Source organism: Salvelinus sp. IW2-2015, unplaced genomic scaffold (assembly GCF_002910315.2).
Source record: "Salvelinus sp. IW2-2015 unplaced genomic scaffold, ASM291031v2 Un_scaffold2407, whole genome shotgun sequence".
Taxonomy (NCBI): domain Eukaryota; kingdom Metazoa; phylum Chordata; class Actinopteri; order Salmoniformes; family Salmonidae; genus Salvelinus; species Salvelinus sp. IW2-2015.
In genome coordinates, this window is record NW_019943728.1 from 13,482 (window position 1) to 33,223 (window position 19,742).

Here is a 19,742-nt window from a genome sequence, read left to right on the forward strand (position 1 = left end):
TCGCTGCAGAATGCTGTGGTAGCCATGCTGGTTAAGTGTGCCTTGAATTCTAAATCAATCAATGACAGTGTCACCAGCAAAGCACCCCCACACCATCACACCTCCTCCTCCATGCTTCACAGTGGGAACCACACAAGCAGAGATCATCCGTTCACCTACTCTGCGTCTCACAAAGATACGGCGGTTGGAACCAAAAATCCCAAATTTGGACTCATCAGACCAAAGGACAGATTTCCACTGGTCTAATGTCCATTGCTCATGTTTCTTGGCCCAAGCAAGTCTCTTCTTCTTATTGGTGTCATTTAGTAGTGGTTTCTTTGCAGCAATTCAACCATGAAGGACTGATTCACACAGTCTCCTCTGAACAGTTGATGTTGAGATGTGTTTGTTAATTGAAGTCTGTGAAGCATTTATTTGGGCTTCCATTTCTGAGGCTGGTAACTCTAATGAACATATTATTTATCCGTTATTTTTACCAGGTAAGTTGACTGAGAACACATTCTCATTTGCAGCAACGACCTGGGGAATAGTTACAGGGGAGAGGAGGGGGAGGAATGAGCCAATTGTAAACTGGGGATTATTAGGTGACCGTGATGGTTGAGGGCCAGATTGGGAATTTAGCCAGGACACCGGGGTTAACACCCCTCTCTTACGATAAGTGCCATGGGATCTTTAATGACCTCAGAGAGTCAGGACACCCGTTTAACGTCCCATCCGAAAGACGGCACCCTACACAGAGCAGTGTCCCCAATCACTGCCCTGGGGCATTGGGATCTTTGTTTAGACCAGATGAAAGAGTGCCTCCTACTGGCCCTCCAACACCACTTCCAGCAGCATCTGGTCTCCCATCCAGGGCCTGACCAGAACCAACCCTGCTTAGCTTCAGAAGCAAGCCAGCAGTGGTATGCAGGGTGGTATGCTGCTATCCTCTGTGTAACAGTATAACTTTAGTGCGTCCCCTCGCCCCGACCCGGGCGCGAACCAGGGACCCTCTGCACACATCAACAACGGTCGCCCACGAAGCATCGCGGCCCTTGCAGAGCAAGGAGAAACACTACTTCTAGGTTTCAGAGCAAGTGACGTAACTGATTGAAACGCTATTAGTGCGTACCCGCTAACTAGCTAGCCATTTCACATCCGTTACATCTGCAGCAGAGGTAACTCTGGGTCTTCCTTTCCTGTGGCGGTCCTCATGAGAGCACTTGAAGAAACGTTAAAAGTTTTATTTTAATTTTTTTTAACGCCTTAACACAACTGCCTCTTCAGAAGAGGGTCTACACCTAACAGGCTGACTACACCGCTCGCGTCGCGTGTGCGAGCGTTGCAAAATACATTTAGAAATCTACATTATTCAATTATTGCGAGTGCCAACGAGCAACTGTGTTGCCAATGGCTAAAATAGAAGTCAGTTCTATTTCTGACGCAGATCGCGCTGCAAGTCCTGCCTCTCCCATCTCCTCATTGGTTTATCGAAGCAGGTACCTACGTGCCATCTCCTCATTGGTTATACCCATGTGGGTGACTGAAAGACGAAATAGGTCGGTGGCGGTAATCAACCTAATTTATGAAAGTTGCCAATAGCAATATAATGTCAAGAGAAGAAAAAGCCTAAAGGAGGAGAGATGACTAGAAACGATTCGGTTGACCGTTTTATGTATGGATTCATTGTAGGAGTAGAGGACCTTGTGCATTTCAGGTAAAATAACAACTCAATGTTTATATCCCAGGACAAATTAGCTAGCAACTGCAAGCTAGCTAAATAGGACAAATTAGCTAGCAAGCTAGCTAGCTAAATTGTCATAAATGTTTAATTATTTTAATGCAACATGTCCCCAAATTAATATAATTGGTTCAGAGTTTGTTTTGATATTTTAACCTGCGTGTCGTGATCGCGTTTGGTGTGGGGGGACAAAATACATTTATGCACGATGGCGCACGCAGCCGGTTTGGGTTCCGTGTAAACCCTTGACAGAGCTGCAGAGAGTTAACTCTATCCACAAAAATAAAATCCTGAAGTGAGGAATTTTTGTTTGGAGGTCAATGAGAGTGTCAAATTCGGTCAACAAAAAAATGAAATTGCTCATTTTCTTCAGTACGTGGTCCTTATTTGATCTAATTTAAAAATTTAAAAAACTGAAGTGAAATGTTGTTTTATACTGGATATTTGGTTATCTCTCATCAAAAGATATTGAACCAAGCATGCAATGACTATTTATATAGCCTTTTCTGAATCAGGTTAGAATGGAAAGCAATCCACACCTTTTTGTTGTTGTTACATTTTAAAAAACTAAAATAATCTTTAGATTTCAATAGTTCAATAGCGTTTAAACAATAGTGCACATAGCAGTATTAAAAAGATAGAAACCTTTTTTTCTTCAGATTATTGATTTTATTATTAAATAAAATAAGAGAATGTCACATAGCACCTTGAAAGATAAAATCACAAATCGATGAAATAAATCAAAATGTTTAGAAAAAAAGGTGTGAATTGTGCTCCATCCTACCCATAATCAGAATATATTATTTTAATAGTCATGGCACACTTTGTTTAAGCACTATTGAAGATTGAAATCCGGAACAAAAATACAAATAACATCTATGAAAAAAAAAGGTATTGATTGTTCTCCATCTTCCGTGATTCAGAATATCTAATTGTCAAAGTCATAGCAGGCTTTGTTTAAGAGCTAGTCAAGATCGAAATCCAAAATGTTAATTTAAAACCAAAAACAATTAAAAAACAAAAAGTTGTGGATGGTTCTCCATGCTCCCCTGATTCACAACATGGCATTTTCATCGTTATGCCATGCATGATTCAATAGCTATTGACAAAATAACCGAATATTCACATAATATCATAATACTATTTTTACCTCGCTGAAAAAAAACGTATTCATATCGGATTTGTTTCTGTTGTTCACACGCGTATCTGCTCTCTCTTTGACTAGAATGGTTCCACCTGATCTCGCCTCCTCATGCATGCCTTCCATCTTTGAGGACCGTGTATTTCCATTGGTAGAGGGGTCACTCGACTATCTTGTCAATATAATAGATATTCTTTGGCATTAGCAGCCATGTCGCAAAGTGACAACCACTGTCGGAAATACTAAACGTTTGGTGTTGAAAAAGTCGGAACAGAATCTATTGTGGTAATGTTGGAGAGGAGTGAACGAGCTGGCTACAGAGACAGGAGATATATTGTGAGTACGCCGACCAACACGCGGAAACCGGATGAATATGGATATTAATGCACATCGCAGATATTATTACAGTTTGTGAAAAAGGACCGCGGCGGCCAATCTGAAAGGTCCGGTATACGGAAGAGTTAAGAACCAAAATCACAACTGTTTATTTCACTAGCTAGCAGGCTAGCTGGCTAGTTCCAATGCGGGTCTGGAGTGGGAAGCTCGTCCGAAATTTACTCAGTAGGGATTTATATCGTGCACGGAATAAACATCTTGTACTCGTTGTCGTTGGTTTTACAAAGTAAGTGATCTCCCGTGGAGACCGTAGCGGCAACTTTAAAGAAGAATGATACATACAAACTGAACACTAGGCGATCCGCCGCTCAGAGTAAAAACGGAAGAAAGTCGTACAGGTTTGTAAAGCTGATTTTATACAATCTTTTTCAAAACATTACCTTTCCAAATGAACAGTAGAGTAGACATATAATGTTGTTTTCCGGGGACATTTGACAGGAGACTGCCTCTTGTGCAAAGATTAACTTCCATAGTAAACATTATTCAGTGTCCTTATCCTGAAATGGACTAACTAAATAACTAAAGGTCTTCCAATCAATTAGCCCAATTTGCTTTTAGGGAAAAATAGTTAATTTACTAAATTATCCTGTAGCCTAATGTCATATATTAATCAATGGTGTATACTGTTGATGCCGTGCGGTTGCAACTTCTTCAACGTTAACGTTGTCTAATGGTGTCCGCATACATAGGTTTGGTTTGCTCCTAGCAAAACTCGGCTAGGCGAAGTGAATATCTGTGCTTGCATTACCCCCTGAAAAATACCTTGGCTTGAAAAATGTGGAAAAAAAGTGACAATATTACTGTTAGTCCCTCGTGAGACACCGTAGCAACAATATAGCAGTGTACACTTCATTAAAATAGTCTAGATTAATCTCAGATAAATCAAGAAATCTGTAATTCATTTTTTATCTGTAAAGGTCTTGGTTGCACAATTTTACATGTAAAGATGTTTGGTGCAGTATTTCTCAAGTGAAAAATGTACAGGAAAACTCGTCATTCCTCCATAACTAGTGCTAACCGTGCACATTACACTGTTTCTCTAGAGATACATCTGATCAAGCCTGAACTGTGCAATGTAGAGTTGTAGCTAGTTTCCAACAGCCCAACATTCAACATAGTTTAGCGCAGAAAAGTGGCAATTAACTAGACTGCCCATAATTCGTTGCGCTCCTACTTGTACGGTCTGCTTCTTTTACCCCTACTTGGTAAAAGAAGCAGAATGTTTTATTTTATCTTTATTTAACTAGGCAAGTCAGTTAAGAACAAATTCTTATTTTCAATGACGGCCTAGGAACAGTGGGTTAACTGCCTTGTTCAGGGGCAGAATGACAGATTTTTACCTTGTCAGCTTGGGGATTTGAACTTGCAACCTTTCGGTTACTAGTCCAATGCTCTAACCACTAGGCTAATGATCCCATCGAGAGGGGATGGAGAGTTGTTGCTTCGCGACGTATCTCTACCTGAAAATACATGATTTAAGTGATTTGATAGTTGGTATTCAGCAGTCATAAAAGTATGTCTTACTTTAAAGAACTACTAAAATAGTGATGTTGTCAGACAGCGTATGCAACAGCTCTACAGAGATTCGATGATGACTTGGAATTAAATGATAAAGTCATCAGATAAAACAAATCTAATATACGCAACTGAAATAATGTATTAAAGTAATGTGAATAGTGATGGTTAATAAGTGATAAGCAGTAATGGGCCGTTACTACCATCATGGGATTGTATATGACTTGTTTTATTCTGTGTTACAACATTTCAAGCCACAATGCAAAGTGCATTTTTAATGTAAACCCCCGAAACCAAACTCAAAAAAGCACTAATCGTACAGCGCTACAGCAAACAGTTAATTGAAGAGTCCCGTCCATAGTTCCTTCCATTAGGGAAAGGCATTATATATTATTATTACTGTTCCGGTACTCGTATGATTTCTGAGTTCTTCAGAATGGAAAGAAACTCTATTCATAGAACAAGGTCGCTGGATGGGAAAAACATGTGTGCTCATTTATCTAAATGCCAACAGTGCACAACTATACTTGAGTTATCAGAACCATTACAGATTAAAAAATCATAATTGCCTCATATATTATTCAGTCAGTAAAATACAATTGCCATTTAAGATTCATTTATTGAAACCGTAATCTCAACTGGTTATATTATATCATGGAACACAATCTGTCATATCAACTGGTTATATTATATCATGGAACACAATCTGTCATATCAACTGGTTATATTATATCATGGAACACAATTGCAAATCAAATTTTATTTGTCACATGCACCGAATACAACAGTGAAATACTTACTTGCAAGCCCTTAACAAACAATTCAGTTTTAGAAAATATCCCCCAAAAAGTAAGAGATAAGAATAACAAATGATTTAAGAGCAGCAGTGAATAACAATAGCGGGGCTATATACAGGGGGTACCGGTAATGGGCCGTACGCACTACCCTCTGTAGTGCATTGCGGTCGGAGGCCGAGCAGTTGCCATACCAGGCAGTGATGCAACCAGGCAGGATGCTCTCGATGGTGCACCTGTAAAATCTTTTGAGGATCTGAGGACCCATGCCAAATCTTTTCAGTCTCCTGAGGGGGAATAGGCTTTGTCGTGCCCTCTTCACGACTGTCTTGGTGTGCTTCGACCATGTTAGTTTGTTGGTGATGTGGATGCCAAGGAACTTGAAGCTCTCAACCTGCTCCACTACAGCCCCGTCGATGATAATGGGGGCGTGCTCGGTCCCCCTTTGCCTGTAGTCCACAATCATCTCCTTTGTCTTGATCACGTTGAGGGAGAGGTTGTTGTCCTGGCACCACCCGACCAGGTCTCTGACCTCCTCCCTATAGGCTGTCTCATCGTTGTCAGTGATCAGGCCTACCACTGTTGTGTCATCAGCAAACTTAATGATGGTGTTGGAGTCGTGCCTGGCCGTGCAGTCATGAGTGAACAGGGAGTACAGGAGGGGACTGAGCATTCACCCCTGAGGGGCCCCGGGTTTAGGATCAGTGTGGCGGATGTGTTGTTACCTACCCTTACCACCTGGGGGCGGCCCGTCAGGAAGTCCAGGATCCAGTTGCAGAGGGAGGTGTTTAGTCCCAGGGTCCTTAGCTTAGTGATGAGCTTTGAGGGCACTATGGTGTTGAACGCTGAGCTGTAGTCAATGAATAGCATTCTCACATAGGTGTTCCTTTTGTCCCGGTGGGAAAGGGAAGTGTTGAGTGCAATAGAGATTGCATCATCTGTGGATCTGTTGGTTCTGTAATATCAACTGTAGGCGTGCACGATATTTCGGATCGGCTGATGTCTGCACGTCAAAGCTGACGTGCATACCTATATAACGCAGGTTCATGACGTAATGACGCCACAAAATGTTGCGCCACACGTGCAACGTAGCATTCCTAACCTAGCCCACAATGTCTGCTGTGTGGATCGAGCAGTCAACAAGTCCAGCAGTCATTTGAAAGAGTCAGAACATTTCAGAGAGACAACTCAAAGGTGAAATCCATTAAAGCCAAGATAATGGAATTCATTGCCCTTGACGATCAATGGTTCTCTGTCGTGGGTGATGTTGGGTTTCGCCAACTGGTTGAGCACCGGTACACAACTACCGGAAGTGCGCATTGTTCAAGATTGCCTACGAGTGCCTACAGTAATAGCGTCACCTGCTATTAGCGTTCACGAACATACATACTACGGAACGTGCCGTCGTTGGGTCCTTGGCGTGTCAAAAAACATACAGTGCATTGTCAAGCTGTAAAAAAGTCTGCAAACCCCACAAACGATGTGTTTAACATTACCGGCATTGTAAGTAAAGCGCCATTGGTGCTCTCGACGCAACTCTGGGGTAGCTCAAGCTTAGCTCATTACCTAGCTAGCACCAAACTACACCAGCCTGAAAACAGACTGACGTAGTCAGAAACTGCAGTACATTTCATTATTCTTAACAAGATATTAGAAATCCCTGTGAGTAAGTATTAGCACAGGTTGCCACTTTTTGTCGTGCTATTGAAATTGAACTTCAGTTCATGAAAATAAATAGCTGCCAGTCTACTTAACCCTGTTGCCCAAAGCTACGTTATAAGCCAGCCAGCCTTACTAAACCCTGTTGCTGCCCAAAGCTAACCGTTATAAGCAGCCAGCTTACTCACACCCCGGTTGCCCTAAAGGCTAACATATCATAACAGGCCACTCACTTAACCCTAGTGCCTCAAAGCTTCAGACGTTATAAGACTGCCAGCCTACTTAACCCTGTCTGCCCAAAGCTAAATCGTATCACCAGCCAGCCAGCTACTTAACCCTGTTGCCCAAAGCTAACGTTATAAGCAGCCAGCTACTTAACCCTTTGCCAAAGCTAACGCTTATAGCGAGCACGCCAGCCTACTTAACCCGTTGCCCAAAGCTAAACGTTTATAAGCAGCCAGCTAACTTTAAACCCTGCGCATTGCCAAAGCGCTAACGTTATAAGCCTGCCAGCTACTTAACCCTGTTGCCCAAAGCTAACGTTTATAAGCAGCCAGCTACTTAACCCTGGTGCCGCACATAACACGCTAACCGTTATACGAGCGCCAGCTACTTAACCCTGTTGCCCAAAGTAACTTTAAAGCAGCCAGCTACTTAAACCCTGTTGCCCTACAAGCTAACGTTATAAGCAGCCAGCTACTTAACCCTGTTGCCCAAAGCATAACGTTATATGCCCACACCAGCAGCTACTGGCTATGAGCGCTCAACCGCACCAGGGTTGTGTGTTGTGAAGCTAGCCACAATAAGATTAGGCACAATAGTGAATTTGCGGTTTGCCTTCAAAATAAAATTGAGGGATGTCAAATGAAATAATAGTAGCATTAATGCCACCAAACTTTTATTTTGAAGTCTATCTGCAAAGTCCACTATGTGGCTAATCCTTATCTGGCTAGCCTCACATAGATGGGTCCGACCACCATTAATCAAATATGAACTGTCTTTATAAATTAGGGTTATTTTAGATGAGCGTGCTAATGCTGATCTGACACCTAGCTAATATAGTCTAGATCCAGCTAACTCTATACCTAGCCTACTGAACACAGATGCGTATTGTCGTTTGGATAAATGTTTCTTGGGTTGAAACATTGTTTCATCTACCCGCGCTCAGCTAGCTTTATATACACGCATGTAGGTGCGCCGAGACAACTTTACCCCGCATCATAGCAACGTTCGATGAATCGTGTGCTATATGAAAGACGAGTGATGGTGTAATCATTGTGTACAAACTACACGTAAAAAAATCCATGAACGTTAATTTTCATTGTGACCCTGCAGTCATATTCAGGTCCTGATTGGTCAACAAGCTTATTTGACGTATATCTTTTTTGACGCGCAAAGACCCAAACCGGGCGTCCGTAGCGGCGACCCAAACGGGTGTTCGTAGCGACGACCCAAAGGGCGTCCGTAGCGACGACCCAAACGGGCGTTTCGTACGCGACGACCCCGACAAACCGGCCGCGTCTCCGTAGCGACGACCAACGGGGTTCCGTAGCGACGACACAAAGGGCCCGTTCCGTAGCGCACCCAAACCGGCGTCCGTAATCGCCGCGACCCAACATCGGGCAGCGGCTCCCGTAAGCGACGCCCCAACCGGCGTTCCGTAGGCACGACCCAAACGGGCGTTCCGTAGAAATCCTGGTTGAGAATGAGATAACTGAACAAATGAACAATGCAACAGCACAGCAAGTAAGTGAAAGAAACAGGTTTTGATCATGTTTTACTGGTAATGGGGACATAACTTTTTGGTCAGTGTGTGTGTGTGTGTGTGTGACTTTATCTAGGCAAGTCAGTTAAGAACAAATTCTTATTTACAATGACGGCCTACCCCGGCCAAACCCGGAAGACGCTGGGGACTGGGACTCCCAATCACGGCCGGTTGTGATACAGCCTGGAATCGAATCAGGGTCTGTAGTGACGCCTCTAGCACTGAGATGCAGTGCCTTAGACCGTTGCGCCACTCAGGAGCCCAGGTTACTGAACTTCAACTTGCATCAAGGACAAATGTGTGCGCGAACAGCCGAAAACCTGCCGAACACCAACATGACAAACGTCACAATGTTTTCATAATACACGTGCGAAAGGTTTCGACTGGGAAGCATGCGGCTGGGAAGCATGCGGCTGGGAAGCATGCGGCGGGCTTCCGGCTGCCGTTTGAAGAAGCAGCCGTGCTTGCATGGCGAGAAGGAGCAGACAGCCTCACAAATTGCTTTCCAATTTCTTGGCAGGGGTTTCAGACGCTTAGGACAACGTAACAGGATTCCACAGAGCCGACCTCGAATTCGATTGCAGATGAGCTTTTATGTTAATCTCTTGAGCGTGTCTCTGTGTGTTTTTCGTGCGTGCATTTGGGCTCCGATCAGACAGAAAATCTCACTTTTAACTGCAATTACCAATATCAACGTAAGTGCATGTTTACCAGTAATTTTCTTCTGTAATCGCCTCCCAGATTAATAAATAAGTGCACATTTCTGTCTAATTTCTAAATAGGAAGGAACATTGGTTGCTGTGCTTATTACAAGTCATTAATCTATATTGGGAGCCTTTAAAAATGTGTCTTAACAGCTCAGTGGGCAGAGAACTAACAATAGTTATTCCATAACAAGGAGGGACAGAGAGCTTTTTGTGTTGCTGGGTTCACTGGCCAGTCAACATTAAAAGTACTTTGATGTGTTCTGCTAAGTCTGGTGCTGCTCTCGCTCTCTCTCTCTCTCTCTTGCCCTCACTCTCGCCCTCACTCTCTCTCTCTTTGCCCTCACTCTCTCGCCCTCGCCCTCACTTCTCTTCTCAGTCGCCCTCACTGCTCTCTCTCTTCTCGCCCTCACTCTCTCTCTCTCCTCGCCCTCAACTCTCTCTCTCCTCGCCTCACTCTCCTCCTCTCCTTCGCCCACTCCTCTCTCCCTCGCGCTCACACTCCCATCTACCTGCCCCACTCTCCTCTCCCCGCGTCTGCCTCCTACTATCCTCTCTCTCGTCCCCACCTCACTTCTCTCCTCTCGTCCCTTCCTCTGATCTCTCTCTTCCCCTCACTCTCCTCCTCTCCTCTGCCCTCACTCTCTCCCTCTCCTCTCGCCTCACCCTCTCCTCTACGCCCCCACCTCTCTCTCTCTCGTCGCGGCCTTCACTCTCTCTCCCTCTCGCCCTCACTCTCTCTCCTCTCGCCCTCACTCTCCTCGTCGCCCTCCACTCCGTCTCTCTCTCGCCCTCAACTCTCTCTCTCTCTCTCTCGCCCTCACTCTCTCTCCTCCTCCCTACCGGCCCTCACTCAGTCTCTCTCCGCTCTCAGCCCGTCACTCTTCTCTCTCTCTCTCTCGCCCTCACGCCTCTCTCTCTCCTCTCGCCCTCCGTCTACTCTCTCTCTCCCTCTCTCTCTTCGCTCCTCCGGCTTCGCTCGCCACTCTTTGACCCTCTCTCCTTCGCTGTTCCCCCACGCCATCGGGCCGTTTGTTCCTTTCCCCTGCGGCTCTGTCTCCCCCCCCGCTGGGCATCTTGTCGGACTCACGCTCTCTGGCCTCTTCTGCGCCCGGCGGGCGGGCGCTCTTTTTTCGCGGGCGTGGGCGACCCCGTCGTTCGTGCCCTCTGTGGCTTTTTTTGCCGCCCTTCCCCGTGGGTTGGTTTTATGTGTTTGTTGCCATCGCTGCTTAGTTTGGTTGCCCTTGGTTCACTCCGCCCCCCCACCCCCGTCACCTCCCGCCCCACCCGCGGGCTGGCGGCACCCGGCGCACGCACCGTCCCTTTCTGTGCCCGCCCTCTCCCTTGTTCCCGGTCCCGGCCACACCCTCCGCCCCAGTGTCCCGCCCCACCCCGCCCGCCCCACCCCCCGTTGGTACCATGTTGCGGGCGCGGCCCCCGCCTTAGTTACACCCCCACTTCCACGTTCCGTGCCCCTCCCGCCCCCTTCCCTTTTTTCTATCATGCCTGGTTTCCCCCTGTTCTGGTTCCCTCCTCTCGCCTGGGTTCCTGCCCGCCTCCGCGTGGGGCCCTCTCGCCGCTTCTCTCCTGTTGTCGGGCCCTGCCTCCACCCTGCCGCGTGCCCCGGGAGCTGGCCGGAATGCCGCCACCTCCTCCCACTCCACTGTCCACACCCCCTCCCCCCACTTTGCGCCCCCACCCGGAGCAGCACCGACACGCCCCTCCCCCCCCCACCACCCCATGCCCCTCTCGCCCGGGTTTCTTGGCCCCCGGCTGGTCCCGAGTTGCCCTTCCCCATCCTCTCCCCTTCTTCGGGGCCCCCTCCCCTTTCCTCCCCCCCACCTCCCACTGGGTCTTTTCGACCGCCCCCCCTCCTCACCCCTCTCCTGCATACCCCCTTCACCCGTGCCCCCGCCCGCCCGCCCCACCCCCGCCCGCCCCACGCTGTAGCCCGCCCCAGGTTCTTAGGGCCCCCACAGGCCCATCCGCCCTCGCCGCGCCAACGCCACGCGGTTGGCCCTCCCTCTCCGCACCCGGTGGCCCCTGGCCCCCCCCCTCTTCCACCCTCTCCCCTCCTCCCCACCCGGGGGTGTGCCGGTGCCCCGGCCACCCTCCCAGCCCCCGTCCTCACCCCGGGCCGGGCCTACGCCCGCCCCCGCCCCTGCGCCCCTGCGCCCCCACAGCCCCGCCCCTCCCCGGTGGACGGCCGCCGGGCTCACCCCGGCCCCGGGCCTTTCCGCCCCGGTCCAGGGGCCCTCCACTCCACCCCGCCGGCGCCCCCCGGCGGCCTGCGCCCCCGACGCCCCGGCGCGCGCCCCACCTCCCCTCCCTCCGCCCCCCGGTGTACCATCCCCGCCGCCCAGCCCGGCCCCCTCTGCGTCTCCCCCCCCGGCGAACGCGGGTCCACGGCCCGGTTCGCCCGCCTTCCCAACGTCCACCGGCATCCCGCCTCCCCCTGCTCCCCCGGTCCCGGGGTCTGGTCTGACGATTCACCGCCCCCCACTCTCCATACCCTCTCTTTCCTCCGTCCCTACTCTCACTCATCAGCCACTCCTCTATCTCTCTCTCTCGCCCGCTCTCTCTCTCTCCTCCATCGCCTCAACTCCTCTCCTCACCCTCTTCTCCTCTCTTTCTTCTCCTCACCTTCTCTCTCTCCTCTCTCCCTCTACTTCCTCTCTCTCTCTCTCTCTCCTCTCTCCTCTTCTCCCTCGTCTCGCACTATCTTTCTCTTCGTTCTTACCTCTCTCTCTCTCTCTCTCTCCTCTCGCCTCCTTTCCCTCTCTCTCAATTTAATTCAAATGCTTTATTTGCACGGGAAACATATGTTACATTGCAAAGCGAACGGAATAAGTCCAGCAAACAAAAGAGAAATAAACATTTGTAAACATTACACTCCCCCTGACAACTAGATACTCAGATGTTTTCCCCTGGTAAGAGTTCTGACAAGCTCAGAACAGGTAGTGTTTCCCCCTGGCTAGAGTCTCTGACAACTCAGAACAGGTCAGTGTTTTCCCGGCCTGAGAGTTCTGACAACTCAGAATAGGTCAGTGTTTTCCCCTGGTAGAGTTCTGACAACTCAGAACAGGTCAGTGTTTCCCCTGGTAAGAGTTCTGACAACTCAGAACAGGTGCAGTGTTCTTTCCCCTGGTAGAGTTCTGACAACTCAGAACAGTCAGTGTTTTCCCCTGGTAGAGTTCTGACAACCAGAACAGTCAGTGTTTTTCCCCTGGTAGAGTTCTGACAACTCAGAACAGGTCAGTGTTTTCCCCCTGGAAGAGCTGACAACTCAGAACAGGTCAGTGTTTTCCCCTGGAGAGTTCTGACAACTCAGAACAGGTCAGTGTTTTCCCCTGGTAGAGTCTGACAACTCAGAACAGGTCAGTGTTTTCCCCCTGGAAGAGTTCTGACAACTCAGAAACAGGTCAGTGTTTTCCCCTGGGAGAGTTCTGACAACTCAGAACAGGTCAGTGTTTCCCCCTGGTAGAGTTCTGACACCTCAGAACAGGTCAGTGTTTTCCCCCTGGTAGAGTTCTGACAACTCAGAACAGGCACAGTGTTTTTCCCCCTGGAGAGTTCTTGACAACCTCAGAACAGGTCAGTGTTTCCCCCTGGAAGGAGTCTGGCACAACTCAGAACAGGTCAGTGTTTTCCCCCTGGCAAAGAGTTCGTCTGACAACTCAGAACAGGTCAGTGTTTTCCCCTGGAGAGTCCTGACAACTCAGAACAGGTCAGTGTTTTCCCCCTGGAAGAGTCTGACAACTCAGAACAGGTCAGTGTTTTTCCCCCTGGAAGAGTCTGACAACTCAGAACAGGTCAGTGTTTTCCCCTGGAAGAGCCTGCACAACTCAGAACAGTTCAGTGTTTTCCCCCTGCGAAGAGTTCTGACAACTCAGAACAGGTCAGTGTTTTCCCCCTGGAAGAGTCCTGACAACTTCAGACACAGGTCAGTGTTTTCCCCCTGGAAGAGTTCTGACAACTCAGAACAGGTCAGTGTTTTTCCCCCTGGAAGAGTTCTGACAACTCAGAACAGGTCAGTGTTTTCCCCCGGAAGAGTCTGACACTCAGAACAGGTCAGTGTTTTCCCCTGGAAGAGTCCCTGACAACTCAGAACAGGTCAGTGTTCCCCTGGAAGCAGTTCTGACAACTCAGAACAGGTCAGTGTTTTCCCCCTGGAGAGTTCTGACAACTCAGAACAGGTAGTGTTTCCCCCTGTAGAGTTCTGACAACTCAGAAGGTCAGTGTTTCCCCCTGGAGAAGTTCTGAACACTCAGAACAGTCAGGTTTTCCCCCTGAAGAGTCTGACAACTCAGACACAGGTCAGTGTTTCCCCCGAAGAGTTCTGACAACTCAGAACAGGTCAGTGTTTCCCCTGGAAGAGTTCTGACAACTCGAAAGGTCAGTGTTTTCCCCCTGGAAGAGTTCTGACAACTCAGAAACAGTCAGTGTTTTCCCCCTGTAGAGTTCTGACAACTCAGAACAGGTCATGGTTTTCCCCCTGGTAGAGTTCTGACACTCAGACACAGGTCAGTGTTTCCCCTGGTAGGGTCTGACAACTCAGAACAGGTCAGTGTTTTCCCCCTGGAAGAGTTCTGACAACTCAGAACAGGTCAGTGTTCCCCTGGAAGAGTCCTGACACACTCAGAACAGGTCAGTGTTTTCCCCCTGAGAGGTTCTGACAACCAGAACAGGTCAGTGTTTTCCCCTGAAAGTTCTGGACAACTCAGACAGGTCAGTGTTTCCCCCTGGAGAGTTCTGACAACTCAGAACAGGTCAGTGTTTCCCCCTGGAAGATTCGTACAACTCAGAACAGTCAGTGTTCCCCCTGGAGAGTTCTGACAACTCAGAACAGGTCAGTGTTTTCCTCGCCCTGGAAGAGTTCTGAACAACTCAGAACAGGTCAGTGTTTCCCCCTGGTAGAGTTCTGACAACTCAGAACAGGTCATGTGTTTTCCCCCTGGTAGAGTTCTGACAACTCAGAACAGGTCAGTGTTTTCCCCCTGGTAGAGTTCTGAACAGCCCAGAACAGGTCAGTGTTTTCCCCCTGGAAGAGTTCTGACAACTCAGACACAGGTCAGTGTTTCCCCCTGGTAGAGTTCTGACAACTCAGAACAGGTCAGTGTTTTCCCCCTGGAAGAGTTCTGAACATCTCAGAACAGGTCAGTGTTTTCCCCCTGGAGAGTTCTGACAACTCAGAACAGGTCAGTGTTTTCCCCCTGGTAGAGTTCTGACAACTCAGAACAGGTCAGTGTTTCCCCCTGAGAGAGTTCTGACATCAGAACAGGTCAGTGTTTTCCCCCTGGAAAGTTTCTGACAAACTCAGAACAGGTCAGTGTTTCCCTGGTAGAGTTCTGACAACTCAGAACAGGTCAGTGTTTTCCCCCTGTGAAAGTTCTGACAACTCAGAACAGATCAGTGTTTTCCCCTGGAAGAGTTCTGACAACTCAGAACAGGTCAGTGTTTTCCCCCTGGAAGAGTTCTGACAACTCAGAACAGGTCGTGTTTTCCCCTGGAAGAGTTCTGACAACTCAGAACAGGTCAGTGTTTTCCCCTGAAGAGTTCTGACAACTCAGAACAGGTCAGTGTTTTCCCCCTGAGAGCTCCTGAACTCAGAACAGGTCAGTGTTTTCCCCCTGGAGAGTTCTGACAACTCAGAACAGGTCAGTGTTTCCCCCTGGAAGAGTTCTGACAACTCAGACACAGGTCAGTGTTTTCCCCCTGAGAGAGTCCTGACAACTCAGAACAGGTCAGTGTTTTCCCCCTGAGAGAGTTCTGACAACTCAGAACAGGTCAGTGTTTTCCCCTGGTAGAGTTCTGACAACTCAGAACAGGTCAGTGTTTTCCCCTGGAAGAGTTCTGACAACTCAGAACAGGTCAGTGTTTTCCCCTGGAAGAGTTCTGACAACTCAGAACAGGTCAGTGTTTTCCCCCTGAGGAGTCCTGACAACTCAGAACAGTCAGTGTTTTCCCCCTGAGAGAGTTCTGACAACTCAGAACAGGTCAGTGTTTTCCCCCTGGTAGAGTTCTGACAACTCAGAACAGGTCAGTGTTTTCCCCCTGGTAGAGTTCTGACAACTCAGAACAGGTCAGTGTTTTCCCCCTGGAAGAGTCTACAACTCAGAACAGGTCAGTGTTTTCCCCCTGAGAGAGTCTCTGACAACTCAGAACAGGTCAGTGTTTTCCCCCTGGTAGAGTTCTGACAACTCAAGAACAGGTCAGTGTTTTCCCCCTGAGAGAGTCTGACAACTCAGACAGGTCAGTGTTTTCCCCTCGGAGAGTTCTCGACACTCAGAACAGGTCAGTGTTTTCCCCCTGGTAGGTTCTGAACAACTCAGAACAGATCAGTGTCCCTGGTAAGAGTCTCGCAACCAGAACAGTCAGTGTTTCCCCTGGTAGAGTTCTGACACACTCAGAACAGATCAGTGTTTTCCCCCTGGAAGAGTTCTGACAACTCAGAACAGGTCAGTGTTTTCCCCCCTGGTAGAAGTTCTGACAACTCAGAACAGGCAGTGTTTTCCCCCTGGAAGAGTTCTGACAACTCAGACACAGTCGTTCTTCCCTGGTAGATACTGACAAACTCAGAACAGGTCAGTGTTTCCCCCTGGTAGAGTTCTGAACAACTCAGAACAGGTCAGTGTTTTCCCCCTGGAAGAGTTCTGACAACTCAGAACAGATCAGTGTTTTCCCCCTGGTAGAGTTCTGACAACTCAGAACAGATCAGTGTTTTCCCCCTGAGAGAGTTCGACACTCAGAACAGTCAGTGGTTTTCCCCTGAGTAGAGTTCTGACAACTCAGAACAGGTCAGTGTTTCCCCCTGAGAGAGTTCTGACAACTCAGACAGGTCAGTGTTTCCCCCTGTAGAGTCTGACAACTCAGAACAGGTCAGTGTTTTCCCCCTGGAAGATTCTGACAACTCAGAACAGGTCAGGTTTTCCCCCTGAGAAGAGTTCTGACAACTCAAACAGGTCAGTGTTTTCCCCCTGGTAAAGTTCTGACAACTCAGAACAGGTCAGTGTTTTCCCCCTGGAAGAGTCCTGACAACTCAGAATAGGTCAGTGTTTTCCCCCTGAGAGAGTTCTGACAACTCAGAATAGGTCAGTGTTTTCCCCCTGAGAGAGTTATGTTGGTTTTACTGTTATCTCTTCATATTCCATTTCACTGTACCTACCTTGGTGCAAGTATGAGCTTGACATGCAGGAATGTAGTGCATGTCCGTGGTACATGGAGATTGAAATGCATAATACAAAGCCTATGTAATGTATTATCTGGGGAATGAATGCTGATGATCTTCCAAGAAGAAGTTTAATTCCCTGATTAGACTATAATGTATTAAGGAAAGCTCCCTAATACTGTCTGTCAGACGGATGTTTTAAGGCTACAGATGCAGTTGATTTGTAATGACAGATTAAAACAGACGTTTGACTGGTAGTCCGGCTACACAGCTACAATATCACAGATTGGGGTACTGATATTCATCTAGATGAACAAACTTAAACAATGACCCTTCTTAGTTCATCTGCAGGCCTTTCCAACTGTTGACGTATCCAAATCAATAGGCTACCACTGTATCGGCAATTACAGTTGAAGTCGGAAGTTTACATACACCTTAGCCGAATACATTTAAACTCAGTTTTCACAATTCCAGTTCTTAGTAACAATTCCCTGTCTTGGGACAGTTAGGATCACCGCTTTATTTTAAGAATGTGAAATGTCAGAATAATAGTAGAGAGAATGATTTATTTCAGATTTTATTTTGTTCCATCACATTCCTAGTGGGTCAGAAGTTTACATACACTCAATTAGTATTTGGTAGCATTGCCTTTAAATTGTTTAACTTGGGTCAAATGTTTCGGGAAGCCTTCCACTAGCTTCCCACAATAAGTCGAGTGAATTTTGTCCCATTCCTCCTGAAAGAGCTGGTGTAACTGAGTCAGGTTTGTAGGCCTCCTTGCTCGCACAAGCTTTTTCAGTTCTGCCCACACATTTTCTATAGGATTGAGGTCAGGGCTTTGTGATGGCCACTCCAATACCTTGACTTTGTTGTCCTTAAGCCATTTTGCCACAACTTTGGAAGTATGCTTGGGGTCATTGTCCATTTGGAGGACCCATTTGCGACCAAGCTTTAACTTCCTGACTGCTGTCTTGAGATGTTGCTTCAATATATCCACATAATTTTTCTTCCCTCATGATGCCATCTATTTTGTGAAGTGCACCAGTCCTCCTGCAGCAAGCACCCCCACAACATGATGCTGCCACCCCCATGCTTCACGGTTGGGATGGTGTTCTTAGGCTTGCAAGCCTCCCTCTTTTCCTCCAAACATAATGATGGTCATTATGGCCAAACAGTTACATTTGTTTCATCAGATCAGAGGACATTTCTCCAAAAAGTACGATCGTTGTTCCCCATGTGCAGTTGCAAACGTAGTCTGGCTTTTTTATTGGCGGTTTTGGAGCAGTGGCTTCTTCCTTGCTGAGCGGCCTTTCAGGTTATGTCGATATAGGACTCGTTTTACTGGGATTATAGATACTTTTGTACCTGTTTCCTCCAGCATCTTCACAAGGTCCTTTGCTGTTGTTCTGGGATTGATTTGCACCTTTCGCACCAAAGTACGTTAATCTCTAGGAGACAGAACGTGTCTCCTTCCTGAGCGGTATGACGGCTGCGTGGTCCCATGGTGTTTATACTTGCATGCTATTGTTTGTACAGATGAACGTGGTACCTTCAGGCGTTTGGAAATTGCTCCCAAGGATGAACCAGACCAGAGGTCTTGGCTGATTTCTTTCTTTTGATTTTCCCCGACAGCCCCCACTGCACCCGACAGTGCTTCTTTTTCTTCTTTTCTTTTGATTTTCCCATGATGTCAAGCAAAGAGGCACTGAGTTTGAAGGTAGGCCTTGAAATACATCCACAGGTACACCTCCAATTTACTCAAATTAGAAGAATCAGAAGCTTCTAAAGCCATAATTTTCTGTAATTTTCCAAGCTGTTTAAAGGCACAGTCAACTTTATGTATGTAAACTTCCGACCCACTGGAATTGTGATACAGTGAATTATAAGTGAAATAATCTCTCTGTAAACAATTGTTGGAAAAATGACTTGTGTCATGCACAAAGTAGATGTACTAACCGACTTGCCAAAACTATAGTTTGTTAACAATATATTTGTGTAGTGGTTGAAAAACGAGTTTTAATGATTCCAACCTAAGTTTATGTAAACTTCAGACTTAAACTGTAGACAAATTCAGGATCCTCTGTAAGCACTTTGTAACGCCAACGTCTAAAAGATGAAATTTTGCTCACTGGGTCCTCCATCCCAAACTGCTAAACAGTCCCAGTTTTAAAGCAGCAGATGCCATGAGAGCCAATGGCTACAATGATATTCTCATTAAATCTGCTGTTATTTGAGTTCAAGCGGGAGATGAATGAAACCTTGTTTGTTTGGGACGTTGCTAATTGCTGTTTATATTTTGGAGGACTCAATTTTCAATTAGGCGTGTGTTCCCGTCTCCTCCTCCCATCCATCAGTGTTTGAGGCTAGGAGGCTAGCTGGAGGAGCGGACTGGGGGTTTCTCTCTCGATCTGTCTGTGCTATGGATTCATTTTGTTGTTGTGATCTAACCTTATTGATTACCCAAATCGATAACCTTGGCAACTGTAGTTTTTCATTCCAGCTCTCGCAGCACAATGTGATTGAAGCTAGGCAGGGGGCGTTGGGACCATTAGTGATAGGTGGGGGGAAAAAATCCATAGTTATATTTTGCAATAAAAAAAATGTATGATGTTATATTGATATTTGACTCAAGTATCGATTTGTGTATGAATATATATTATAATATATATAAGCACCTGTCAAAAGTTTAGAACACCTACTTATTCAAGGGCTTTTCTTTTCTACTATTTTCCACATCAAAACGATGAAATAACACATATGGAATCATGTAGTAACCATAAAAGTGCTAACCAAATCAAAACATATTTTATATTCTTAGTAGCCACCCTTTGCCTTGATGACAGCTTTGCCTACTCTTGGCAAAGGCAAAGCGTGGCTACT

The 19,742-nt window shown here is 47.1% G+C and overlaps 1 protein-coding gene across 1 annotated transcript in view; it reads left to right on the forward strand.

Annotated features, from left to right (window-relative positions):
- Positions 1 to 3,027: 3,027 nt before the first annotated feature.
- The window catches only part of LOC112073883 (divergent protein kinase domain 2A), a 42,109-nt gene continuing 25,394 nt past the window's right edge, over positions 3,028 to 19,742 (forward strand). The window contains exon 1 of the mRNA XM_070440312.1: positions 3,028 to 3,197. The gene's annotated coding sequence lies outside the window, so the exon portion shown is untranslated. The remainder of the gene's footprint in view (positions 3,198 to 19,742) is intronic.